A 16311-nucleotide genomic window follows, 5' to 3' on the forward strand; every position below is an offset into this window, starting at 1 on the left:
GGTTTAACCCTGTGAGAACCACTGACATAGAAACATGAGGTTTAACCCTGTGAGAACCACTGACATAGAAACATGAGGTTTAACCCTGTGAGAACCACTGACATAGAAACATGAGGTTTAACCCTGTGAGAACCACTGATATAGAAACATGAGGTTTAACCCTGTGAGAACCACTGACATAGAAACATGAGGTTTAACCCTGTGAGAACCACTGACATAGAAACATGAGGTTTAACCCTGTGAGAACCACTGACATAGAAACATGAGGTTTAACCCTGTGAGAACCACTGATATAGAAACATGAGGTTTAACCCTGTGAGAACCACTGACATAGAAACATGAGGTTTAACCCTGTGAGCACCACTGACATAGAAACATGAGGTTTAACCCTGTGAGAACCACTGACATAGAAACATGAGGTTTAACCCTGTGAGTACCACTGACATAGAAACATGAGGTTTAACCCTGTGAGAACCACTGATATAGAAACATGAGGTTTAACCCTGTGAGCACCACTGATATAGAAACATGAGGTTTAACCCTGTGAGAACCACTGACATAGAAACATGAGGTTTAACCCTGTGAGCACCACTGACATAGAAACATGAGGTTTAACCCTGTGAGAACCACTGACATAGAAACATGAGGTTTAACCCTGTGAGAACCACTGATATAGAAACATGAGGTTTAACCCTGTGAGAACCACTGACATAGAAACATGAGGTTTAACCCTGTGAGAACCACTGACATAGAAACATGAGATTTAACCCTGTGAGCACCACTGACATAGAAACATGAGGTTTAACCCTGTGAGAACCACTGATATAGAAACATGAGGTTAAACCCTGTGAGAACCACTGACATAGAAACATGAGGTTTAACCCTGTGAGAACCACTGATATAGAAACATGAGGTTTAACCCTGTGAGCACCACTGACATAGAAACATGAGGTTTAACCCTGTGAGAACCACTGACATAGAAACATGAGGTTTAACCCTGTGAGAACCACTGACATAGAAACATGAGGTTTAACCCTGTGAGAACCACTGACATAGAAACATGAGGTTTAACCCTGTGAGAACCACTGATATAGAAACATGAGGTTTAACCCTGTGAGAACCACTGACATAGAAACATGAGGTTTAACCCTGTGAGCACCACTGACATAGAAACATGAGGTTTAACCCTGTGAGAACCACTGACATAGAAACATGAGGTTTAACCCTGTGAGCACCACTGACATAGAAACATGAGGTTTAACCCTGTGAGAACCACTGATATAGAAACATGAGGTTTAACCCTGTGAGCACCACTGATATAGAAACATGAGGTTTAACCCTGTGAGAACCACTGACATAGAAACATGAGGTTTAACCCTGTGAGCACCACTGACATAGAAACATGAGGTTTAACCCTGTGAGAACCACTGACATAGAAACATGAGGTTTAACCCTGTGAGAACCACTGATATAGAAACATGAGGTTTAACCCTGTGAGAACCACTGACATAGAAACATGAGGTTTAACCCTGTGAGAACCACTGACATAGAAACATGAGATTTAACCCTGTGAGCACCACTGACATAGAAACATGAGGTTTAACCCTGTGAGAACCACTGATATAGAAACATGAGGTTAAACCCTGTGAGAACCACTGACATAGAAACATGAGGTTTAACCCTGTGAGAACCACTGATATAGAAACATGAGGTTTAACCCTGTGAGCACCACTGACATAGAAACATGAGGTTTAACCCTGTGAGAACCACTGACATAGAAACATGAGGTTTAACCCTGTGAGAACCACTGATATAGAAACATGAGGTTTAACCCTGTGAGCACCACTGATATAGAAACATGAGGTTTAACCCTGTGAGCACCACTGATATAGAAACATGAGGTTTAACCCTGTGAGAACCACTGATATAGAAACATGAGGTTAAACCCTGTGAGAACCACTGACATAGAAACATGAGGTTTAACCCTGTGAGAACCACTGACATAGAAACATGGGGTTTAACCCTGTGAGCACCACTGATATAGAAACATAGGGTTTAACCCTGTGAGAACCACTGACATAGAAACATGAGGTTTAACCCTGTGAGCACCACTGACATAGAAACATGAGGTTTAACCCTGTGAGAACCACTGACATAGAAACATGAGGTTTAACCCTGTGAGAACCACTGACATAGAAACATGAGGTTTAACCCTGTGAGCACCACTGACATAGAAACATGAGGTTTAACCCTGTGAGAACCACTGAGATAGAAACATGGGGTTTAACCCTGTGAGTACCACTGACATAGAAACATGGGGTTTAACCCTGTGAGAACCACTGACATAGAAACATGGGGTTTAACCCTGTGAGAACCACTGATATAGAAACATAGGGTTTAACCCTGTGAGCACCACTGATATAGAAACATGAGGTTTAACCCTGTGAGAACCACTGATATAGAAACATGAGGTTAAACCCTGTGAGAACCACTGACATAGAAACATGAGGTTTAACCCTGTGAGAACCACTGACATAGAAACATGGGGTTTAACCCTGTGAGCACCACTGACATAGAAACACAGGGTTTAACCCTGTGAGAACCACTGACATAGAAACACAGGGTTTAACCCTGTGAGAACCACTGACATAGAAACACAGGGTTTAACCCTGTGAGCACCAATGACATAGAAACATGGGGTTTAACCCTGTGAGAACCACTGATATAGAAACATAGGGTTTAACCCTGTGAGCACCACTGACATAGAAACATGGGGTTTAACCCTGTGAGAACCACTGATATAGAAACACGGGGTTTAACCCTGTGAGAACCACTGACATAGAAACACAGGGTTTAACCCTGTGAGAACCACTGACATAGAAACACAGGGTTTAACCCTGTGAGAACCACTGACATAGAAACACAGGGTTTAACCCTGTGAGAACCACTGACATAGAAACACAGGGTTTAACCCTGTGAGAACCACTGATATAGAAACATGGGGTTTAACCCTGTGAGAACCACTGACATAGAAACACAGGGTTTAACCCTGTGAGCACCACTGATATAGAAACATGGGGTTTTTCAGAAAACTTAGAAGCCTGTATTTATTTATTTTTAGAAGCACTGGTTCCCAAATGATTTTAGCTCAGCGTGACCCAAAAGTCTCTAGTCTTGGTCAACAAAATGAACACACTAGCCAGAAGTCGAGTTCCGAGTGGCGCGCCCCTGTCTTGGAAGCAGTGGGTTAAAGTGTAAGAAGTCACCCAACCAGAATCCAGGGCTCACTGAGTCTGACGTTAATCATTGTCCACAATGCTGATAATATTGTGTCGTGAAGCGCTGAGTGATGTCAGAGCGTCTGTGTGTCACCAACATGTCACAGGAAACTCCCCAGACGGACACACAGTTCTATCAACAACATGTGTAATGCTTTGGCACTAACTAGTCTCTGATGGGACTTGATCTATCTATCTATCTATGGATTAAAATTTAAAAAAAAATAAAACAACGTTCGCTCTGAAAGAATATATATTCAAAGATCTGTGCCGCATTTTCACGATTTCTCAAAAATAGCAGACCTACAAGCTTGTAGCGCGCCACTCGGTGGTGAGATCAGATTCATACGAGGTTTCCACTGGACACACACTGGTCTGATGAACCCATTCTGACCTGAGATCAGATTCTAAAAATGTCAGTCGTTCTTCGATTTTTTCAAAAATAGCAGACCTACAAGCTCGTATCGCGCCACTCGGTGGCGCGATATGAGCTTGTAGATCTGCTATTTTTCAATAGCTAAAGCATAACATGATGCTGACACCAAAATGGGTGCCCGGTCAGAATGGGTTAAGTAGCTAAAGAATAACGTAAATTAACTTAACGTAAGTTAAAACACCAAAACGGGATCCTGTCCAGAATGGGTTAATGACTTTTTAATACGAAATGTCAAATATTACGTAAGAAAGAGGCAAACGTTGTGGAAATAGCAGATCTAGTTGTTTGCTTGTACATCAGCTATTATAACAATATTTATCCATGGAACCGAGTCAGTCTGATTTATAATCAGCTTGTCAAGGTGGGTGGTCCGCAGGTTATGATTAGTATCCCATTATAACAATGTTTTCTTGGGTGTGTGTGTGTGTGTGTGTGTGTGTGTGTGTGTGTGTGTGTGTGTGTGTGTGTGCGGAGGTGGGAAGACTTGGATTCGAACAGTGGTTCTCTAAAATAGCAGATAAAGTTCACAGCAAATCTTGAAAGTTGAACCATTTCCAGTCCGCAGACAAATACATTGTGGGGGTCCTTGGCATGAAACAAACTACGAGTGGTCCGAGGAATCCACTGTATAATAATAATAATAATAATGATGAATTGCATTTTTATAGCGCTTTTCCAAGTTCTCAAAGCGCTTTACAGTGGTTCATTCATTCATACATTGGGAGGTGAAGGTTCATTCATTCATACGTTGGGAGGTGAAGGTCCATTCATTCATACATTGGGAGGTGAAGGTCCATTCATTCATACGTTGGGAGGTGAAGGTTCATTCATTCATACATTGGGAGGTGAAGGTTCATTCATTCATACGTTGGGAGGTGAAGGTTCATTCATTCATACATTGGGAGGTGAAGGTTCATTCATTCATACATTGGGAGGTGAAGGTCCATTCATTCATACATTGGGAGGTGAAGGTTCATTCATTCATACATTGGGAGGTGAAGGTTCATTCATTCATACATTGGGAGGTGAAGGTTCATTCATTCATACGTTGGGAGGTGAAGGTTCATTCATTCATACATTGGGAGGTGAAGGTTCATTCATTCATACATTGGGAGGTGAAGGTTCATTCATTCATACGTTGGGAGGTGAAGGTTCATTCATTCATACATTGGGAGGTGAAGGTTCATTCATTCATACATTGGGAGGTGAAGGTTCATTCATTCATACATTGGGAGGTGAAGGTTCATTCATTCATACATTGGGAGGTGAAGGTTCATTCATTCATACATTGGGAGGTGAAGGTTCATTCATTCATACATTGGGAGGTGAAGGTCCATTCATTCATACATTGGGAGGTGAAGGTTCATTCATTCATACATTGGGAGGTGAAGGTTCATTCATTCATACATTGGGAGGTGAAGGTTCATTCATTCATACATTGGGAGGTGAAGGTTCATTCATTCATACATTGGGAGGTGAAGCGGTGAACAGTCGACGCCAGCGTCCTCACTTCCCACATTCACACACCAACGGTGGCGAGCTCAAGCCGACCGACTCACTGGAGGCAGGGTGGGGTTCAGTGTCTCATTGGAGGCAGTGTAGGGTTCAGTGTCTCATTGGAGGCAGTGTGGGGTTCAGTGTCTCATTGGAGGCAGTGTGGGGTTCAGTGTCTCATTGGAGGCAGGGTGGGGTTCAGTGTCTCATTGGAGTCAGTGTGGGGTTCAGTGTCTCATTGGAGGCAGTGTGGGGTTCAGTGTCTCATTGGAGGCAGTGTGGGGTTCAGTGTCTCATTGGAGGCAGTGTGGGGTTCAGTGTCTCACTGGAGGCAGGGTGGGGTTCAGTGTCTCATTGGAGGCAGGGTGGGGTTCAGTGTCTCATTGGAGGCAGTGTGGGGTTCAGTGTCTCATTGGAGGCAGTGTGGGGTTCAGTGTCTCATTGGAGGCAGTGTGGGGTTCAGTGTCTCATTGGAGGCAGGGTGGGGTTCAGTGTCTCATTGGAGGCAGGGTGGGGTTCAGTGTCTCATTGGAGGCAGGGTGGGGTTCAGTGCCTCATTGGAGGCAGGGTGGGGTTCAGTGTCTCATTGGAGGCAGGGTGGGGTTCAGTGTCTCATTGGAGGCAGTGTGGGGTTCAGTGTCTCATTGGAGGCAGTGTGGGGTTCAGTGTCTCATTGGAGGCAGTGTGGGGTTCAGTGTCTCATTGGAGGCAGTGTGGGGTTCAGTGCCTCATTGGAGGCAGTGTGGGGTTCAGTGTCTCATTGGAGGCAGTGTGGGGTTCAGTGTCTCATTGGAGGCAGTGTGGGGTTCAGTGTCTCATTGGAGGCAGTGTGGGGTTCAGTGTCTCATTGGAGGCAGTGTAGGGTTCAGTGTCTCATTGGAGGCAGTGTGGGGTTCAGTGTCTCATTGGAGGCAGTGTGGGGTTCAGTGTCTCATTGGAGACAGTGTGGGGTTCAGTGTCTCATTGGAGGCAGTGTGGGGTTCAGTGTCTCATTGGAGGCAGGGTGGGGTTCAGTGTCTCATTGGAGGCAGGGTGGGGTTCAGTGTCTCATTGGAGGCAGTGTGGGGTTCAGTGTCTCATTGGAGGCAGTGTAGGGTTCAGTGTCTCATTGGAGGCAGTGTGGGGTTCAGTGTCTCATTGGAGGCAGGGTGGGGTTCAGTGTCTCATTGGAGGCAGTGTGGGGTTCAGTGTCTCATTGGAGGCAGTGTGGGGTTCAGTGTCTCATTGGAGGCAGTGTGGGGTTCAGTGTCTCATTGGAGGCAGTGTGGGGTTCAGTGTCTCATTGGAGGCAGTGTGGGGTTCAGTGTCTCATTGGAGGCAGTGTAGGGTTCAGTGTCTCATTGGAGGCAGTGTAGGGTTCAGTGTCTCATTGGAGGCAGTGTGGGGTTCAGTGTCTCATTGGAGGCAGTGTAGGGTTCAGTGTCTTGCTCAAGGACACTTCCACATGTGGACAGGAGGAGGAGGAGCCGGGATTCGAACTGCCGACCCAGGGATCATTGGACGACCCGCTCTACCTCCTGAGCCACAGACACCTCCCTGGAAATAACAGAATTCTGACTGACTGACTGACTGACTGACTGACTGACTGGCCGACTGACTGACTGACTGACTGACTGACTGACTGACTGACTGACTGACTGGCCGACTGACTGACTGACTGACTGGCCGACTGACTGACTGACTGACTGGCCGACTGACTGACTGACTGACTGACTGACTGACTGACTGACCGCACTAATGACAGGCAACACTTCCCCATCATGTGTGCCTCGTTAGGTCTTAAAAAGTTAATTAAAGCACATGAAAAGAACCAGAAACAACCTCTGTCATCTCTTCTGGGACCTCCAATCCACGGCAGCATTATTTATACACACATTAACATTATATACACATTAACATTATATACACATTAACATTATATACACATTAACATTATATACACATTAACATTATATACACATTAAAAAATGTCACTTTTTAAAAACAAAACTCATTGAAGAGAGTTTGCACTTTGAGTGCCTGTCTGCAAAGAGAGTGAACCAAAACACAACATAAAACTATTAGTACTGTATGTCATAACTTATGAGTTATGACATACAGTGATTGTACAGCTAATTAGCCAGCCTATTAGAACAGTCTACAGCTAATTAGCTAGCCAATTAGAGCAGTTGTTTCTCAAAAAGTGGGGGTCCTTCCTGGGACCCTCAGGGTTCCTTATGGACCCCTTTACAGGAACCAAATGGACCCTTACAGGTCTGTGACTCTGAGAGTGTACAAATGGAACCAAATGGACCCTTATGGGTCTGTGACTCTGAGAGTGTACAAATGGAACCAAATGGACCCTTATGGGTCTGTAACTCTGAGAGTGTAACACATGGAACCAAATGGACCCTTATGGGTCTGTAACTCTGAGAGTGTAACACATGGAACCAAATGGACCCTTATGGGTCTGTAACTCTGAGAGTGTACAAATGGAACCAAATGGACCCTTATGGGTCTGTAACTCTGAGAGTGTACAAATGGAACCAAATGGACCCTTATGGGTCTGTAACTCTGAGAGTGTACAAATGGAACCAAATGGACCCTTATGGGTCTGTAACTCTGAGAGTGTAACACATGGAACCAAATGGACCCTTATGGGTCTGTAACTCTGAGAGTGTAACACATGGAACCAAATGGACCCTTATGGGTCTGTAACTCTGAGAGTGTACAAATGGAACCAAATGGACCCTTATGGGTCTGTGACTCTGAGAGTGTACAAATGGAACCAAATGGACCCTTATGGGTCTGTAACTCTGAGAGTGTAACACATGGAACCAAATGGACCCTTATGGGTCTGTAACTCTGAGAGTGTAACACATGGAACCAAATGGACCCTTATGGGTCTGTAACTCTGAGAGTGTAACACATGGAACCAAATGGACCCTTATGGGTCTGTAACTCTGAGAGTGTACAAATGGAACCAAATGGACCCTTATGGGTCTGTGACTCTGAGAGTGTACAAATGGAACCAAATGGACCCTTATGGGTCTGTAACTCTGAGAGTGTACAAATGGAACCAAATGGACCCTTATGGGTCTGTAACTCTGAGAGTGTAACACATGGAACCAAATGGACCCTTATGGGTCTGTAACTCTGAGAGTGTAACACATGGAACCAAATGGACCCTTATGGGTCTGTAACTCTGAGAGTGTAACACATGGAACCAAATGGACCCTTATGGGTCTGTAACTCTGAGAGTGTACAAATGTAACCAAATGGACCCTTATGGGTCTGTGACTCTGAGAGTGTACAAATGGAACCAAATGGACCCATATGGGTCTGTAACTCTGAGAGTGTACAAATGGAACCAAATGGACCCATATGGGTCTGTAACTCTGAGAGTGTAACACATGGAACCAAATGGACCCTTATGGGTCTGTAACTCTGAGAGTGTAAACATGGAACCAAATGGACCCTTATGGGTCTGTAACTCTGAGAGTGTAACACATGGAACCAAATGGACCCTTATGGGTCTGTAACTCTGAGAGTGTAAACATGGAACCAAATGGACCCTTATGGGTCAGTAACTCTGAGAGTGTAACACATGGAACCAAATGGACCCTTATGGGTCTGTAACTCAGAGAGTGTACAAATGGAACCAAATGGACCCTTATGGGTCTGTAACTCTGAGAGGGTAACACATGGAACCAAATGGACCCTTATGGGTCTGTAACTCTGAGAGTGTACAAATGGAACCAAATGGACCCTTATGGGTCTGTGACTCTGAGAGTGTACAAATGGAACCAAATGGACCCTTATGGGTCTGTAACTCTGAGAGTGTACAAATGGAACCAAATGGACCCTTATGGATCTGTAACTCTGAGAGTGTAACACATGGAACCAAATGGACCCTTATGGGTCTGTAACTCTGAGAGTGTAACACATGGAACCAAATGGACCCTTATGGGTCTGTAACTCTGAGAGTGTAACACATGGAACCAAATGGACCCTTATGGGTCTGTAACTCTGAGAGTGTACAAATGTAACCAAATGGACCCTTATGGGTCTGTGACTCTGAGAGTGTACAAATGGAACCAAATGGACCCATATGGGTCTGTAACTCTGAGAGTGTACAAATGGAACCAAATGGACCCTTATGGGTCTGTGACTCTGAGAGTGTACAAATGGAACCAAATGGACCCATATGGGTCTGTAACTCTGAGAGTGTAACACATGGAACCAAATGGACCCTTATGGGTCTGTAACTCTGAGAGTGTAAACATGGAACCAAATGGACCCTTATGGGTCTGTAACTCTGAGAGTGTAACACATGGAACCAAATGGACCCTTATGGGTCTGTAACTCTGAGAGTGTAAACATGGAACCAAATGGACCCTTATGGGTCAGTAACTCTGAGAGTGTAACACATGGAACCAAATGGACCCTTATGGGTCTGTAACTCAGAGAGTGTACAAATGGAACCAAATGGACCCTTATGGGTCTGTAACTCTGAGAGGGTAACACATGGAACCAAATGGACCCTTATGGGTCTGTAACTCTGAGAGTGTACAAATGGAACCAAATGGACCCAGTATGCGGGTCCATTTGGTTCCATTTGTTACCCTCTCTGAGTTATCAAGGGTCCTTGAAATTTAAATATTTCACAACTAACTCTCCTAGAAGAAAAGACTGCTGTCCTGAAGGAGATAAAAGTTAATGAGTTATAAAATGCACAGATCAGGACAGTACAGGCTACGAGAGCGCACTATTAAATAAGATCAGGACAGTACAGGCTACGAGAGCGCACTATTAAATAAGATCAGGACAGTACAGGCTACGAGAGCACACTGTTAAATAAAACACTAATAAAATGCACAGATCAGGACAGTACAGGCTACGAGAGCACACTATTAAATAAAACACTTACTTCATTGGCAGCTCAGAAAGAAATGACAGAAAATCCCTGATAAGTGGAGACTGGAGTCGTCTAGAACGCCTCGTATTGAATGTGAAGCAACAAGAGTTACAATGCTGGGAGAGAGAGAGAGAGAGAGAGAGAGAGAGAGAGAGAGAGAGAGAGAGAGAGAGACTCACCCACTTCTTACTGCTAGTGAGACTCGCCCATTGAGTGGGCGTGGCCGCGAGGCCACGCACAGTAGTTGCCAGATTTTGCGAAGAGATCAGATATAAGCAACCAGGACTGTGAGATATAAGCAACCAGGACTGTGGAGAAAAGATGTGATTATCTATTCTATAGTCTGCCACAGCGATTTAGAAATAGACGATCTACAAGCTCACAACGATCCCATTAATTAAAGGTAGGTAGTTCAACCAAATAAATACTTATTTTCAATCAGTTACACCCCCCCATGGAGCCTTGAATTCACCCCATGGAGCATTGAATTCACATTATATTTTTTATTTTATTTTATTTTTTAGAAACAAACAAACAAATAAACAACTACACTTTAGAAACAAGACCAAATAAACAACTACACTTTAGAAACAAGACCAAATAAACAACTACACTTTAGAAACAAGACCAAATAAACACTACACTTTAGAAACAAGACCAAATAAACAACTACACTTTAGAAACTAGACCAAATAAACACTACACTTTAGAAACAAGACCAAATAAACAACTACACTTTAGAAACAAGACCAAATAAACAACTACACTTTAGAAACAAGACCAAATAAACACTACACTTTAGAAACAAACCCAAATAAACACTACACTTTAGAAACAAGACCAAATAAACAACTACACTTTAGAAACAAGACCAAATAAACAACTACAATTTAGAAACAAGACCAAATAAACAACTACACTTTAGAAACAAGACCAAATAAACACTACACTTTAGAAACAAGACCAAATAAACAACTACACTTTAGAAACAAGACCAAATAAACAACTACACTTTAGAAACAAGACCAAATAAACAACTACACTTTAGAAACAAGACCAAATAAACAACTACACTTTAGAAACAAGACCAAATAAACACTACACTTTAGAAACAAACCCAAATAAACACTACACTTTAGAAACAAGACCAAATAAACAACTACACTTTAGAAACAAGACCAAATAAACAACTACACTTTAGAAACAAGACCAAATAAACAACTACACTTTAGAAACAAGACCAAATAAACACTACACTTTAGAAACAAGACCAAATAAACAACTACACTTTAGAAACAAGACCAAATAAACAACTACACTTTAGAAACAAGACCAAATAAACAACTACACTTTAGAAACAAGACCAAATAAACAACTACACTTTAGAAACAAGACCAAATAAACAACTACACTTTAGAAACAAGACCAAATAAACAACTACACTTTAGAAACAAGACCAAATAAACAACTACACTTTAGAAACAAGACCAAATAAACAACTACACTTTAGAAACAAGACCAAAACGACCTGCAAACTACCAATATTTAGGGTTAGGGTTAAGCAACCTTACAGCAAGAAAAGCCCAACGTGGCTCATAATAAGCAGACATGGCAACACTAGTCAGAAGGAGTCATATTACACTGCTCTGTACTGGAAGTTTGGAAGTGTGTCAACAATAACACTGTACCGATGAAGATGAAGATAACACACATTAGAAACTCTTATCGGTGTTTCTTCTGAAAGCTGCCAGGCGATAATAACCACCCGATAAGTAGAGTGAAACTCTCCCTGGCCGTTCTCTTTATCTGAGCCTCGAACGTTGCTTTGAAAAACACATGAAGGACATGAGTAGATTGATTCCACTATTCACTGCCTAAACTACATGGAAACTAAATGAAAACTAAGCTATATGGTGACTAAAACTAACTAAATATATTCACTGCCTAAACTACATGGAAACTAAATGAAAACTAAGCTATATGGTGACTAAAACTAACTAAATATATTCACTGCCTAAACTACATGGAAACTAAATGAAAACTAAGCTATATGGTGACTAAAACTAACTAAATATATTGACAATTTCATCAACAAATAATAACTAGACTAGAAATGTCAGGAAGAGACTAGTCAGTGGACAAGAGATCCAGTATAAGTCATTTTACACTTGGTTGCATGCTGAAAATAGCTGATCTACAAGCTCACAACGCGTCACGTTGCAACGCGTCACGTTGCAACGCGTTGTGAGCTTGTAGATCGGCTATTTTCAGCAAGTGTAAAATCGGTTATTACGACGGCATCAAGGCCCACCAAGATACATTTTAGTCGGCTAAATCAACTGTAGATTTAGTCGACTAAAATCACATGTTTAGTCGACTAAAACTAAAATGTGACTAAAACGAAATGAAAACTATTCAAGAGAGACTAATGACTAAAATTAAATCAGAATTTGCTGTGTATATATATATATATAATATATATCTGAAAATATGTTGTTCCAGGGACCCCCCCCCCCCCCCCCAGAAGCAAAGATATGAGATAAAAACGTTCGCTGTGAAAGAATATATATTATAAAAAACTTGAAGGCATACAGTATATATTCAAAGATTTGCGCCACATTTTGACCATTTTTCAAAAAATAGCAGATCTACAAGCTACGGCATCTACGGCACCGACTGTAGATCTGCTTGTGTCACACACTGGCATACAACTAGGATTATATCATATATAATGTATAATATGTAATATAATATATACTGTCTGAGACGATGACTTTGGACTCTCAGATGATTGACAGCAATATGTAGACACTGTTTAACTAACTTCTGTCTGCAGCTGCTCTGCCAATAAAACTCCACTTGTCAAATGAAGATCTATACTGTGTTTTACCGCCACCTCCTGGCTGTTTAAGGGACTGTTCTTATGTGTCTGAAACAAGGAGGATTCATTATTATGACCGAAAACGTTACTTTTCAGGATTTAAAAAGACTCTAAAGCATCAAATGTATCAAATCTACTGTTTTGTGTGACTTAGGGACTTATAGGGATGGATAATAATTGATACCCATAACTTTCTGCTCCTCAAGTAATAAAAAACCCATGATAATAATTACAAGAGAACTAATTTAGCAGAACTGCCAAGCATGTGAAAAGATATAAAATAATGATATTATATCATCATCAATAATGTTTATGAGATTCATCATGAATTGGGGATTATGTCATAATAATGCCTGATACCGGAACCGATAATTATCATGCATCCCTATTCAACCCATTCTGACCTGAGATCAGATTCATACGAGGTTTCCACTGGACACACACTGGTCTGATTAACCCATTCTGACCTGAGATCAGATTCATACGAGGTTTCCACTGGACACACACTGGTCTGATGAACCCATTCTGACCTGAGATCAGATTCATACGAGGTTTCCACTGGACACACACTGGTCTGATGAACCCATTCTGACCTGAGATCAGATTCATACGAGGTTTCCACTGGACACACACTGGTCTGATGAACCCATTCTGACCTGAGATCAGATTCATACGAGGTTTCCACTGGACACACACTGGTCTGATTAACCCATTCTGACCTGAGATCAGATTTAAAAAATGTCAGTCGTTCTTCGATTTTTCAAAAATAGCAGACCTACAAGCTCGTAGCGCGCCACTCGGTGGAGCTTGTAGATCTGCTATTTTTGAATAGCTAAAGCATAACATGATGCTAACACCAAAATGGGTGCCCGGTCAGAATGGGTAAACGTACAAAAAAATAGTTTTCTTCAGTTCTGCCTGACGACAACACCTATACAGTACAACTAGAGATGTCCCGATACTGTATCGGATCGGCCCTTATTTTTCATACTCAGGTCATATCGGTATCGGTGAATATGCCAGTCTAACCAGTGATCCCACACAGGGGTAAGGAAGGGGTTAACACTATGCCAGTCTAACCAGTGATCCGACACAGGGGTAAGGGGTTAACACTATGCCAGTCTAACCAGTGATCCCACACAGGGGTAAGGGGGTCGACACTATGCCAGTCTAACCAGTGATCCCACACAGGGGTAAGGGGTCGACACTATGCCAGTCTAACCAGTGATCCCACACAGGGGTAAGGGGTCGACACTATGCCAGTCTAACCAGTGATCCCACACAGGGGTAAGGGGTCGACACTATGCCAGTCTAACCAGTGATCCCACACAGGGGTAAGGGGTTAACACTATGCCAGTCTAACCACCGATCCCACACAGGGGTAAGGGGTCGACACTATGCCAGTCTAACCAGTGATCCACACAGGGGTAAGGGGGTCGACACTATGCCAGTCTAACCAGTGATCCCACACAGGGGTAAGGGGTCGACACTATGCCAGTCTAACCAGCGATCCCACAGGGGTAAGGGGTTAACACTATGCCAGTCTAACCACCGATCCCACACAGGGGTAAGGGGTCGACACTATGCCAGTCTAACCAGTGATCCCACACAGGGGTAAGGGGTTAACACTATGCCAGTCTAACCAGTGATCCCACACAGGGGTAAGGGGTTAACACTATGCCAGTCTAACCAGTGATCCCACACAGGGGTAAGGGGTTAACACTATGCCAGTCTAACCAGTGATCCCACACAGGGGTAAGGGGTCGACACTATGCCAGTCTAACCAGCGATCCCACACAGGGGTAAGGGGTCGACACTATGCCAGTCTAACCAGTGATCCCACACAGGGTAAGGGGTCGACACTATGCCAGTCTAACCAGTGATCCCACACAGGGGTAAGGGGTTAACACTATGCCAGTCTAACCAGTGATCCCACACAGGGGTAAGGGGTTAACACTATGCCAGTCTAACCAGTGATCCCACACAGGGGTAAGGGGTCGACACTATGCCAGTCTAACCAGCGATCCCACACAGGGGTAAGGGGTCGACACTATGCCAGTCTAACCAGTGATCCCACACAGGGGTAAGGGGTCGACACTATGCCAGTCTAACCAGTGATCCCACACAGGGGTAAGGGGTCGACACTATGCCAGTCTAACCAGTGATCCCACACAGGGGTAAGGGGGGGTGGGGGGGGGGGGGGGGGGGGGGGAAGGGTGTGTGACATTCACAGCATTTCATGTTAAGAATGCGTCTTCATGGTCAGTGTCGTTCACACACACACACACACACACACACACACACACACACACACACACACACACACACACACACACACACACAGGTTTAAAAATGTCTTCTAAATCCTAAAGGATTTCTGAAAAACCTGTTTCTATATATCAGTGGTGCTCAACCCCCCCCCCCCCCCCCCCCCCCCAGAAGCAAAGATTTGAGCGCTCCGAAAGAATATTATATTCAAAGATTTGCGCCACATTTTCACGATAAAAAAAAAAACAGCAGATCTACAAGCTCGAGTGCCGCTACGATCTCCTGTCCGACAGCAACGAGATATAAGCTACAAGTCTACCTAAATCCCCCCCCTCTTCTGGGGGGGGGGGGGTCCGGGGTCCGGCCTCACACCTGCTGTGCAGAACACATGCTTCACATTCATGACATTGTAAGTATGTAGACATAGTGAGCGTAATATGCATAGTTTCATGATATAGATATTCCACTGTTAGGTTCTCGGCCATGAGTATATGATTCACGATAACTAATACTTTCTATAGCATGTGATGTGTTACCATGTGTTGTTCCTCATGCTTACTGTCAATCGCTCTGGATTAACCCATTCTGACCTGAGATCAGATTCATACGAGGTTTCCGCCGGACACACACTGGTCTGATGAACCCATTCTGACCTGAGATCAGATTCTAAAAATGTCAGTCGCTCTTCGATTTTTCAAAAATAGCAGACCTACAAGCTCGTATCGCGCCACTCGGTGGCGCGATATGAGCTTGTAGATCTGCTATTTTTGAATAGCTAAAGCATAACATGATGCTGACACCAAAATGGGTGCACGGTCAGAATGGGTTAAGAGCGTCTTAATTGACACAGAACCCTGATCTTCACTGAGGCTCTGCGTAGAATGCATGGTTCACATTCATTCACACAGAACCCTGATCTTCACTGAGGCTCTGTGTAGAATGCATGGATCACATTCATTGACACAGAACCCTGATCTTCACTGAGGCTCTGTGTAGAATGCATGGATCACATTCATTCATACAGAACCCTGATCTTCACTGAGGCTCTGCGTAGAAT

This window comes from Protomyctophum parallelum (genome assembly GCF_964188405.1).
Source record: "Protomyctophum parallelum genome assembly, chromosome: 18".
Taxonomy (NCBI): Eukaryota; Metazoa; Chordata; class Actinopteri; order Myctophiformes; family Myctophidae; genus Protomyctophum; species Protomyctophum parallelum.